Source organism: Cornus florida, unplaced genomic scaffold (assembly GCF_030987335.1).
Source record: "Cornus florida cultivar Cherokee Brave unplaced genomic scaffold, ASM3098733v1 CherokeeBrave_3.0.0_Hap2_Chr01, whole genome shotgun sequence".
Classification (NCBI taxonomy): Eukaryota; Viridiplantae; Streptophyta; class Magnoliopsida; order Cornales; family Cornaceae; genus Cornus; species Cornus florida.
Window position 1 is genome coordinate 75,760,549 of NW_026775571.1, and position 8,554 is coordinate 75,769,102.

The 8,554-nt window shown below is 36.8% G+C and overlaps 1 non-coding gene across 1 annotated transcript; it reads right to left on the reverse strand.

Annotated features, from left to right (window-relative positions):
* Positions 1-8,010: 8,010 nt before the first annotated feature.
* Positions 8,011-8,116, reverse strand: LOC132282944 (small nucleolar RNA R71). The gene has a single exon (XR_009471914.1). It is a non-coding gene; the product is annotated as a small nucleolar RNA R71 (small nucleolar RNA).
* Between the last annotated feature and the right edge of the window lie 438 nt (positions 8,117-8,554).

Genomic DNA, 8,554 nt, shown 5'->3' on the forward strand with positions numbered 1-8,554 from the left:
TCCATCTAACCAAACGAAACCTGGAAAATTTAGTTTTCCGCATTGAGTATTTTTTCTCAATAATTTTCTCCCAAAAAACACGTGAAAAAATTATTTTAACGTGAAAAAAAGGCCTAATTATTTGTAGTTCCTATTTTACTCAATAACTTAATTATGCAAAGTTCTCTCCAAAACAACTTATATTATGAAGTAAATTCTCTCCAAAACAAATTCTATTATAAGGTAAGTTCCCAGGACTTGGATCGTCTAAGTTATCTAGGCCTTCTACCGAGTCAACGTAAAGCAAACCAGTCTGTTTTGATCTAGTTGAAAATCCATTTGAAAACGATCATCAATATGAGAATGGAATTGATTAAGGCTTATTGTGAGTCTAGCGTTAGGACACTCCTTTTTTAGTACATGCAGTAACGATGAGTGAGCAAGAAAGTCATTGAGGGTGATTGCAAACAAGTCATGGAACTTTCGTATTACCAATATAACTGACAACTATTGCCCACTTGTCCAAAGTTGTGAGCTAGCGACAAGATGGAAATGGCAAGAAAAGAAGTATAAACTTTTGGATCAAGTGTCCCTATATATCTTTATGTGCACAAATTTGAAAGCCATTTAGTCCTTTCACTATTATGGTAGCACTCCATCCCAAATCAATATACAACCCTCTTTTGGTACTCGAACTTCCTCTTTTTTTCTTTTTTTTTTCAAGTCCATCGAAGAGTTGTCCCTTGCCTTCCTCATCATTGAAATATGAACTGGCATTTGAGTTCCATCCAACTCAATTGTTTTCCTTCTCAATAGATTATGATTAATCATATGATTGGAACATAACTGCAATATGCTATCCTTGCACTAAATTCAGAGTCCAGCAATATTTCATATGGTGCTCAAATTTCCTTCCATTTTTAACACTTTTTATCCTCTCTTAGCATACTTCCGTGTTTTGGTTTTCGGCTATCTCGTATAGCTGACCATGTGAGAGTTTTCCAGCCTATTAGATATCAATGCATTCAATGTGACCTCTGAGTGCCATGGAGTTGATGGAGACTAATACACTACCAAAATGTTGTTGAAGAAAGTTTTTCTTGGAATATATTTTGATTTTGAGCCGTTTGTATCACCTCTCTCTTGTTGATAAGAAAATAAACATAAATACATGAAAATGTAAGAACTCAAAGGGATTCTCTTCTTTGTTTGTCTGATTTGAGGGAGAAGATCCCGTTGAGTCCTTAATAATTATAATATTTTATTTTTTTCATATGGCCAAATGGAGAGTGCCTTTGGACCATCTCCTTTGGGTGGTTGATACTGAACCAGAAGAATTTGGTGCTTCAGTACTGTGTCGACCATATTGGTCTATATAGGGATCCCAAATAAGAGAATCCATCAATTCTAATTCAGAATAGGCATAACTTAACTAGAGCACTAGAAAACAACAGAAGAGATGTATTGTATTCAACTACTAAAAAAAAAGCATTAAGACTATTTCTCATTGTGATTAGCTTACACAAGATGGAAAATAAGATAGAGGACAATACAATTTTCTTGCTGATGATGATTTCTTAAACACTAGAAGTAGGAGAATCTTTCTGTGATTATACACTATTATTCAAACAATAACATGTAATATATGAAAAATAAAACCTTAACCCTCATATTTACTTGGACATCTGTAGATGATAATACACTACTATCTTATCGAAGTGGAAGCAGTATCCCAAGGCCCAGTGAGTTCAGCTACCGCAAATTCAACCACTTTATAGTTTTGTTGAATAGTAGATACTCCATATGGCATTATAATCACTTCCAACTCTGTTGCAACTTCTTTCATTGTAGGCCTATTTCTCTAATTCAAGTTCAAGCATCTTTTTACAAGATTAGAGACGCACATGATCTCTTCTTTCCCAACTTCTTTCACAACTCGTACATCAAGAATATCAAACACACGATTCTCCTCCATTGTCACTATGAAATATGTTGTTAAACTTCGCCATTCTCTTCAGGTCCGGTTGATGAAATCAGTTTTTGTCCTGTTAAAAGCTCAACAAGAACTACTTCAAAGCTATAAACATCGCTTTTCTCTGTAAACTGGATTGATTGGAAGTACCTAGGATCCATGCATCTAAAAGTCCCCTGTACTTTTATGGTCAAGTGAGTTTGATCAACTGCAATTGATCTTGAAGTCCCAAAGTCAGACACTTTTGCTCTATATTTATCATCCAACAATATGTTTGTGGACTTGATGTTTTAATGATAAATGGGTATGGAAGCTGTTGAGTGTAGATACGAAAGAGCTCCTGCAACTTCTATAGCAATCCGAATACGAATGCCCCAGGAAAAAGGGAACTCTTCATTTTGGTCATGGATATACTTGGACATTATTTAAGTAATGTTTAGCATTACCTTATTGTCAGTTGTGTTAAAGTCTTACCAGAAATTAATGTTTAATGGATGACATTGAGTTATTGGCATCAATGTTCTGGCTTTTTCGTGCTATCATTTATAATTCCTCACTGATAGGGCCCTTCAAACTTGGAAAAGTTTTAGCTGCATTTAAAGTTTTGATTAACGTTATTTTATAGTGTCCTAATGAGGAAAAATAAGGATTGTAATACATGAAGGCACAACCATGAGAGTTGTACAAGTCAAGCTAATATAAAACTAAACCAAGGGCAAGAAAAACTAACTTAGTTGTTGCATAAAGCTACAAAGGAAAAAGATATTATGCTAAAAGGTAAAAAGCAAAAATGTTCATTTGGTGTTGGGAGATCTTCCATCCACGAGTTTCTTCAGTTTACATAGCCTTTGAGATGTTCGGAAGTTAAATAGGTACGGAAGCTGCCGAGTTTAGATACGAAAGAGCTTCTACAACATCTATTGCAATCCGAACACGAATGCCCTAGAAATAAGGGAACTCTTCATTTTGGTCATGGATATATATATTGGAAAAGGGTTTCATTATGTATGAATTCATATACAACACAAGGAATTAATATATTGAGTCTAGCGAAGGCTAACATCTTTATCTATCCAAGTGGCCCAATTCTAATTTTTCCGTCCCAAAATAAGTATCCATTTTTTCATTTTTATCCGTCCCAAAATAAGTGTCTCATTTAAAAAGTCAATGTACTACTAATATTTTTATTTTTGAGTGATGATAAGGAGCATGACATTGGGACACATCCCACTATATTTATGTGAGTATATGATGACATCATGATGTTATCATTATCATATTTAATGACATCATGGACATCATCATGATGTCATCACCCACTCACATAAATGAGTTGGAAGGTGTAGGTGCAATTTTTCATACCCGAACACTTAAAGAAATAAATCAAAGAGATTATGAACAATATGAAAGAGACAATGGACAATTTTGGCAAGAGAGAACAATATAATTGGAATTCGATGTCTTTCTCTCGTTATTCATGCTTTACTTATAAGCTTGTAAAGAGAATTACATGGAGCCGTTACTAGCAGTTTTTTATGAACGTGGGCGTTTATGGCTCCTGAACTTGCGGCCCTCTCTTTTATGGTGGGCGTTATAGAAATTTGGATTTTGCCGTCCTTGGGCTATTCCCTGGTTCGTTTTTGATCAAGTGGAGCGTTCTTCGTTAATTAGGCTGACTTGACTTTCTCGTGGACCTTTTTTATTGGGCTTATAGCCTGTGCTAGGCTTTAGGATGATTTTGGCTAATAATGGGCTGTACGCTTATTGATACGTGACGTATTGTGATTGGTGGGGAATTTTCCCTCCACACTTTGCCCCTAATTCTTTTTATGAATTGAATTCATATATGGAATTGTAATTGCTTTCAGGAAGTGGAGAAGTTTTTGCGTCTAATACTGCCTATCATTACCATTTGTGCTCCCAATTTTTGGGGTCTCGTGCTTGTTTCTTCGTTTTTCACTTCACTTTGCTTCTATATTATGTTCTTATCATTCGGGTGTTCGTATCTGTGATCCCGTTTCTGAGTTTAAGTAAGAATCTGATCGCTGCTGCGTTATCTCCTTTCATTTGTCAAGATTAGTCTTTCTTCCATTCCCTCTTTCTGTGATTATGAGTCAAGAAAGTAGTAAACGAACTCACAGTGCTCATATGTCCGATTCTGAGTCGGGGACTGCAGCAGTGAGTTTGAGTGGTTAAGCAGAGGGTCCCATAATCCTCCCTCTAGATATTGTGGAAAGGAAGACTTTTTTAATCGCCCAATTGAGAAAGAAAAACCATGTTCCCTTAAAGAGTATGACCATGATTTAAACTTTAGTACCGGCGAGGGTTTGGAAGAAAGCGAGATGTTCTTCTCGGCTTTACACTTTCCTGCCTTTCGATTTCCCCTTAACCCTTTCTATCTTCGGGTCCTATTGGTGTTGAGTTTGGTTCCCCTTCAGGTTAACCCTAATTTTTTTCGCATCCTCTCTTGCCTTCTTGCTTTGAAAGGGTTCGAGGTTTGACCTTGAATCTTGCTGATCTTTTATTCTGCTATACTCTTGATAGAACAAAAGGTGGAGAGGGTAGGTTCCACTTTTATTTTAGACCGGGTAGAGCCCTTTTATCTCATCTTAACACTACTGACAAGGAGTGAAAAGATAAAATTGTTAAAGTTGGAGGGGCGTGGCATTCTTCGTTCGCTCGGGATCTATTTGTTCGATCTAGTTTTCATACCCAATTCGTTCCTACATTCGATGATTCGGGCGAGTCTTCTTGTTTTGTCTGTGTCGTAAAGCATTTTTGTTATATTTATGACTTCTTGGGTCATAAAACTGACTTTTTCTCTTCAAAATTTGCAGATAGCCGTCTTGAGTATTTGCAGGTAAGAGCCTAGAGCGACGTTCCTTCTGCTAAGGTCATTCTCTCCTCTTCTCTTCTTGAGATAATCTCTAGGGATTCTCCGGTGATTGTTCAAAATCCCGAGGAGCCTATTGATGAGCGTTGATAAGTGTGCATTTAAACCCTTTAAGCTTAGGTATTCTAGGACCTTTATCTATCTTATTTTCCCGCTTTGTATTGATTTTGTGTTATTTCTATTTTCAGGCACTTATCCCAAAAATAATCTAACTCAGCCAAATAAGAGCATAATTGAAGCAATCCTGAGATAAACCAAAGAAAAGGAGCAAAGTAGGAGCAAAATGAAGCAAAGGGTGGAAATTTTGGCAAGTTCGATCGATCACAGAGAAAGTTCGATTGATCCAACATTGATCGATCTTAGCATCTCAAGATGGATCCAAGCTATTTTGTCCTTATCCAAAGGTCCCACAAGTTCGATCAATCCAACTTTTCTTCAGATCGATTGAACATTCTTGACCTTATCCAGTTGTACCACCCCACCTACCACTTTTGTCTCTTTCACAAAAAATATCTCAAAAATATCTCAAAAATATCTTTATCCAAAAAGGCGCCGCCAAGGTGGATCAATCTAACCAAAGTTCGATAGATCTCAGCCAAGTTCGATCGATCCAAGCCCATGTTCGATCGATCGAACTTTCTCAAGTACGAAAAAGTTCATTTTTCAGCTCATAAAAAGTTGTCTCTTATCCAATCATTGGGGGGAATATTGGTGTACGAGCCCAGGTCATTTTGGCTGACACTTGACCTACCTATAAAAGGATTTAAGCTACTTTTTTTAGGGAGATCTTTACATATCATTTTAGAGAATTCTTAGTGAGGAAGAAAAGAAGAGAGGAGGCTAGAGACACACCATTGGAGGTTTTTCATCAACCAAGAAGAGGAGCAAATTTCTTCCATGGAGCTTGCCCTTGAGGGTTGGAGGAGCACATCCATGAGTGGTTAGATATCCTCTTGGGGCTAGAGTTAGCCCTAAGCATGCTTTCTACATCTTGATTTGTGTATTTTTGAGGGGATTTGGGTTGTAATACATGTTTGACATTTATATATACATAGATCTTGTTTATTCAATGATTTATGTGGTTTAATGCTTCCAATTGATCATTTCATTCTATCCATATGTCTATATATGCTAGAATAGATGTTTATGTGTTTATCTCTAGCTTTTGTGTTGTTGATGCATGTCTATGTGTATTGATGCTATGGATCTAGAGATTGTCAAAACATAGTGCTTAATGGAATGCTTTTGTGATTTACTTGATGGTTAATACTCATTTCAAGATAGATTGTGCCTCTCTCTTAGTTTAATTAGTTTAATTTCATGTTAGTTGCTTAGTTGTAGTGTAGTTGTAGTGTAGTTACCCTAGTTACATAGATAGGAGTACAATATATGCTTGTTATTTGATGTTCCATGCTTTTGAAACCATATGTCTCTAACCTTGTGATGTGTTTGGATTGTGAGCTTAATGGAAGAATTAATGGCTTACTTTGATATATTGTGCTTTTCACTATGTTGCTTAAACAATATATACTTAATTAGTCATCTATGCTAATTGAAACAACAAAACACATACACACCAATATTGCAACACTTGTTTTCCCCTCATTAATCATTCATTAAAGGGTGTAGAAAAGCAATGCTTAGTGGTGATCTCTAAACCCCAAGATCTTTCTCTCTATTTTCCCTCTATTGCACTTATTTGTTTACTTTAGTTTAAATTACACCTTAGCATAATTCAACCAACCAATCAATCTTTGATCACTCGACCTACTAACCCTAATCTTGATTCCACAACCAATATGACCCACCAATCCCTTGGGACGATCCCTACTCTCCCTTGCAACATTTGTAGTAGTGTTAGTAGTGGCAAATTATAAATGTAAAACTTGGCCACACTCATCTTAGCACACTTTGCAAACTTTGGTTCCGCGACACACCAAGTTTTTGGCATCGTTGCCGGGGATTGATTGAAGGCAACGTCATATTTGTGGAATCAATTAGGAATTAGTACTCCTTTGATTGTGTTTTTACTTTATTTTCATTTCAATTTTGGTTACTTATTGTGTTGGTTCTTGTTGACTAGGTGCATTGGGTTGAAGAGAAATGAGCAAAGGAGCATCCAAGCAAAGGAGCTAAGCAAAGCAAAGGAGAAAGCTTAAAATTCTAAAAAATTGAAAGGCTAAAACTGAAAAAATAAATTGAAGTGCTAAAGGACCCTTTGTGAGCTTTTTCTTTACTTAATCTCTAGTTAAATCGTCGGCCCGCGTGGAGGCTTGTATTTCAATTCATCGATAAATCGTGAGCCCACGTGGAGGCATTTTATTATTCTTTGCATTATTGTTTAAAGCATAGGAGTATGGGATCATTGTATGTGTAGGAAGTTTGTTGATTGAATTGTTGTGAAGGTAAAGTGATTGTTCATTGTTTGTACTTGATTGTGTTTTATTGTGCATGCATGGTCATAGATCATTGAAACCTACTCTTGTCCCTCTCAATTTCCATCTTGAATCCATAGTTCGCAATCCTAGAGGAAGAGGTAGTTCTAATCAATCCATTTCATCAATGGAAGACCATAGTGAAGAGCATGTAGAGCACCTTGGTCACATAAACCAACAAGGTATCCTCCATCCCAATGTGCATCATGAAAACATGTAAGTACCATTAGGCATGCCTAGGCCATTCATTCACCAACCACAAGAACAAGGCCAAGTTCCATTGGGAATGCCAAGGCCAATGTATGCTCCACAACCTCCCATTATTCAAGGAAATCAAGGTGCCCATGTTGCACCTCCAATTATTAATCTTTCCCTCGCTTTAAGAGATCACTATGTATCTAATGAATATAATGCACCCACATGCATTCAATTGCCACCATTTAGAGCACACCACTATGAAATTAAGCCACAAACCATTCAAATGCTTCCTAACTATCATGGACTTCCAAGTGAAGAACCTTACAAGCATTTGGATGAGTTTCTTGAAGTATGTTCCACCGTGAGATAAACGGACATGCTGGAAGAGGTCTTAAGGCTTAAACTTTTTCCATTCACCCTAAAAGACAAGGCAAAATATTGGTTTAATAATCTTAGGCCTTTTTCAATAACTTCTTGGGCAGAAATGCAACAAAAGTTCTTGAAGAAGTACTATCCGGTTTCTAAAACCAATGACATGAGAACTTCTATTAGAGAGTTTTCACATGGGGATGAGGAAACATTTCATGAGGCATGGGAACGTTTCAATGAATTGCTTAGGAAGTGTCCACATCATGACATGCCCAAATGGAAATTAGTTTAATATTTCTTTGAGAGTTTACCGAATAATCATAAAGGCATGGTTGATGCTTTCATGGGTGGCTCTTACATTGATAGGCATGAGGATGACGTGTGGCGTCTTTATGAGAGCATGAACGAAAGGAACTCAAGTGGTAGGAAGAGTGTTGGCGTACATCAAGTCGACCACTCTAATGAAATTGCCGTCGAGATGAAATCCTTATCTCAAAGGTTTGATCAATTTTTGATCAACCAAAATTCAGCGAATCAAGTATCTTCCTTCCCTAACCATTCTCATCGTGCATCTAATGAGACATGTACGACTTGTTCTAGTGTTCTACATTTTACTTCCAATTGTCCCCATGGACATGTGCAAAGTGAGCATCATGAACAAGTCAATGCAGCATTTATCAATCAAGGGAACAATCCTTATGGCAACCA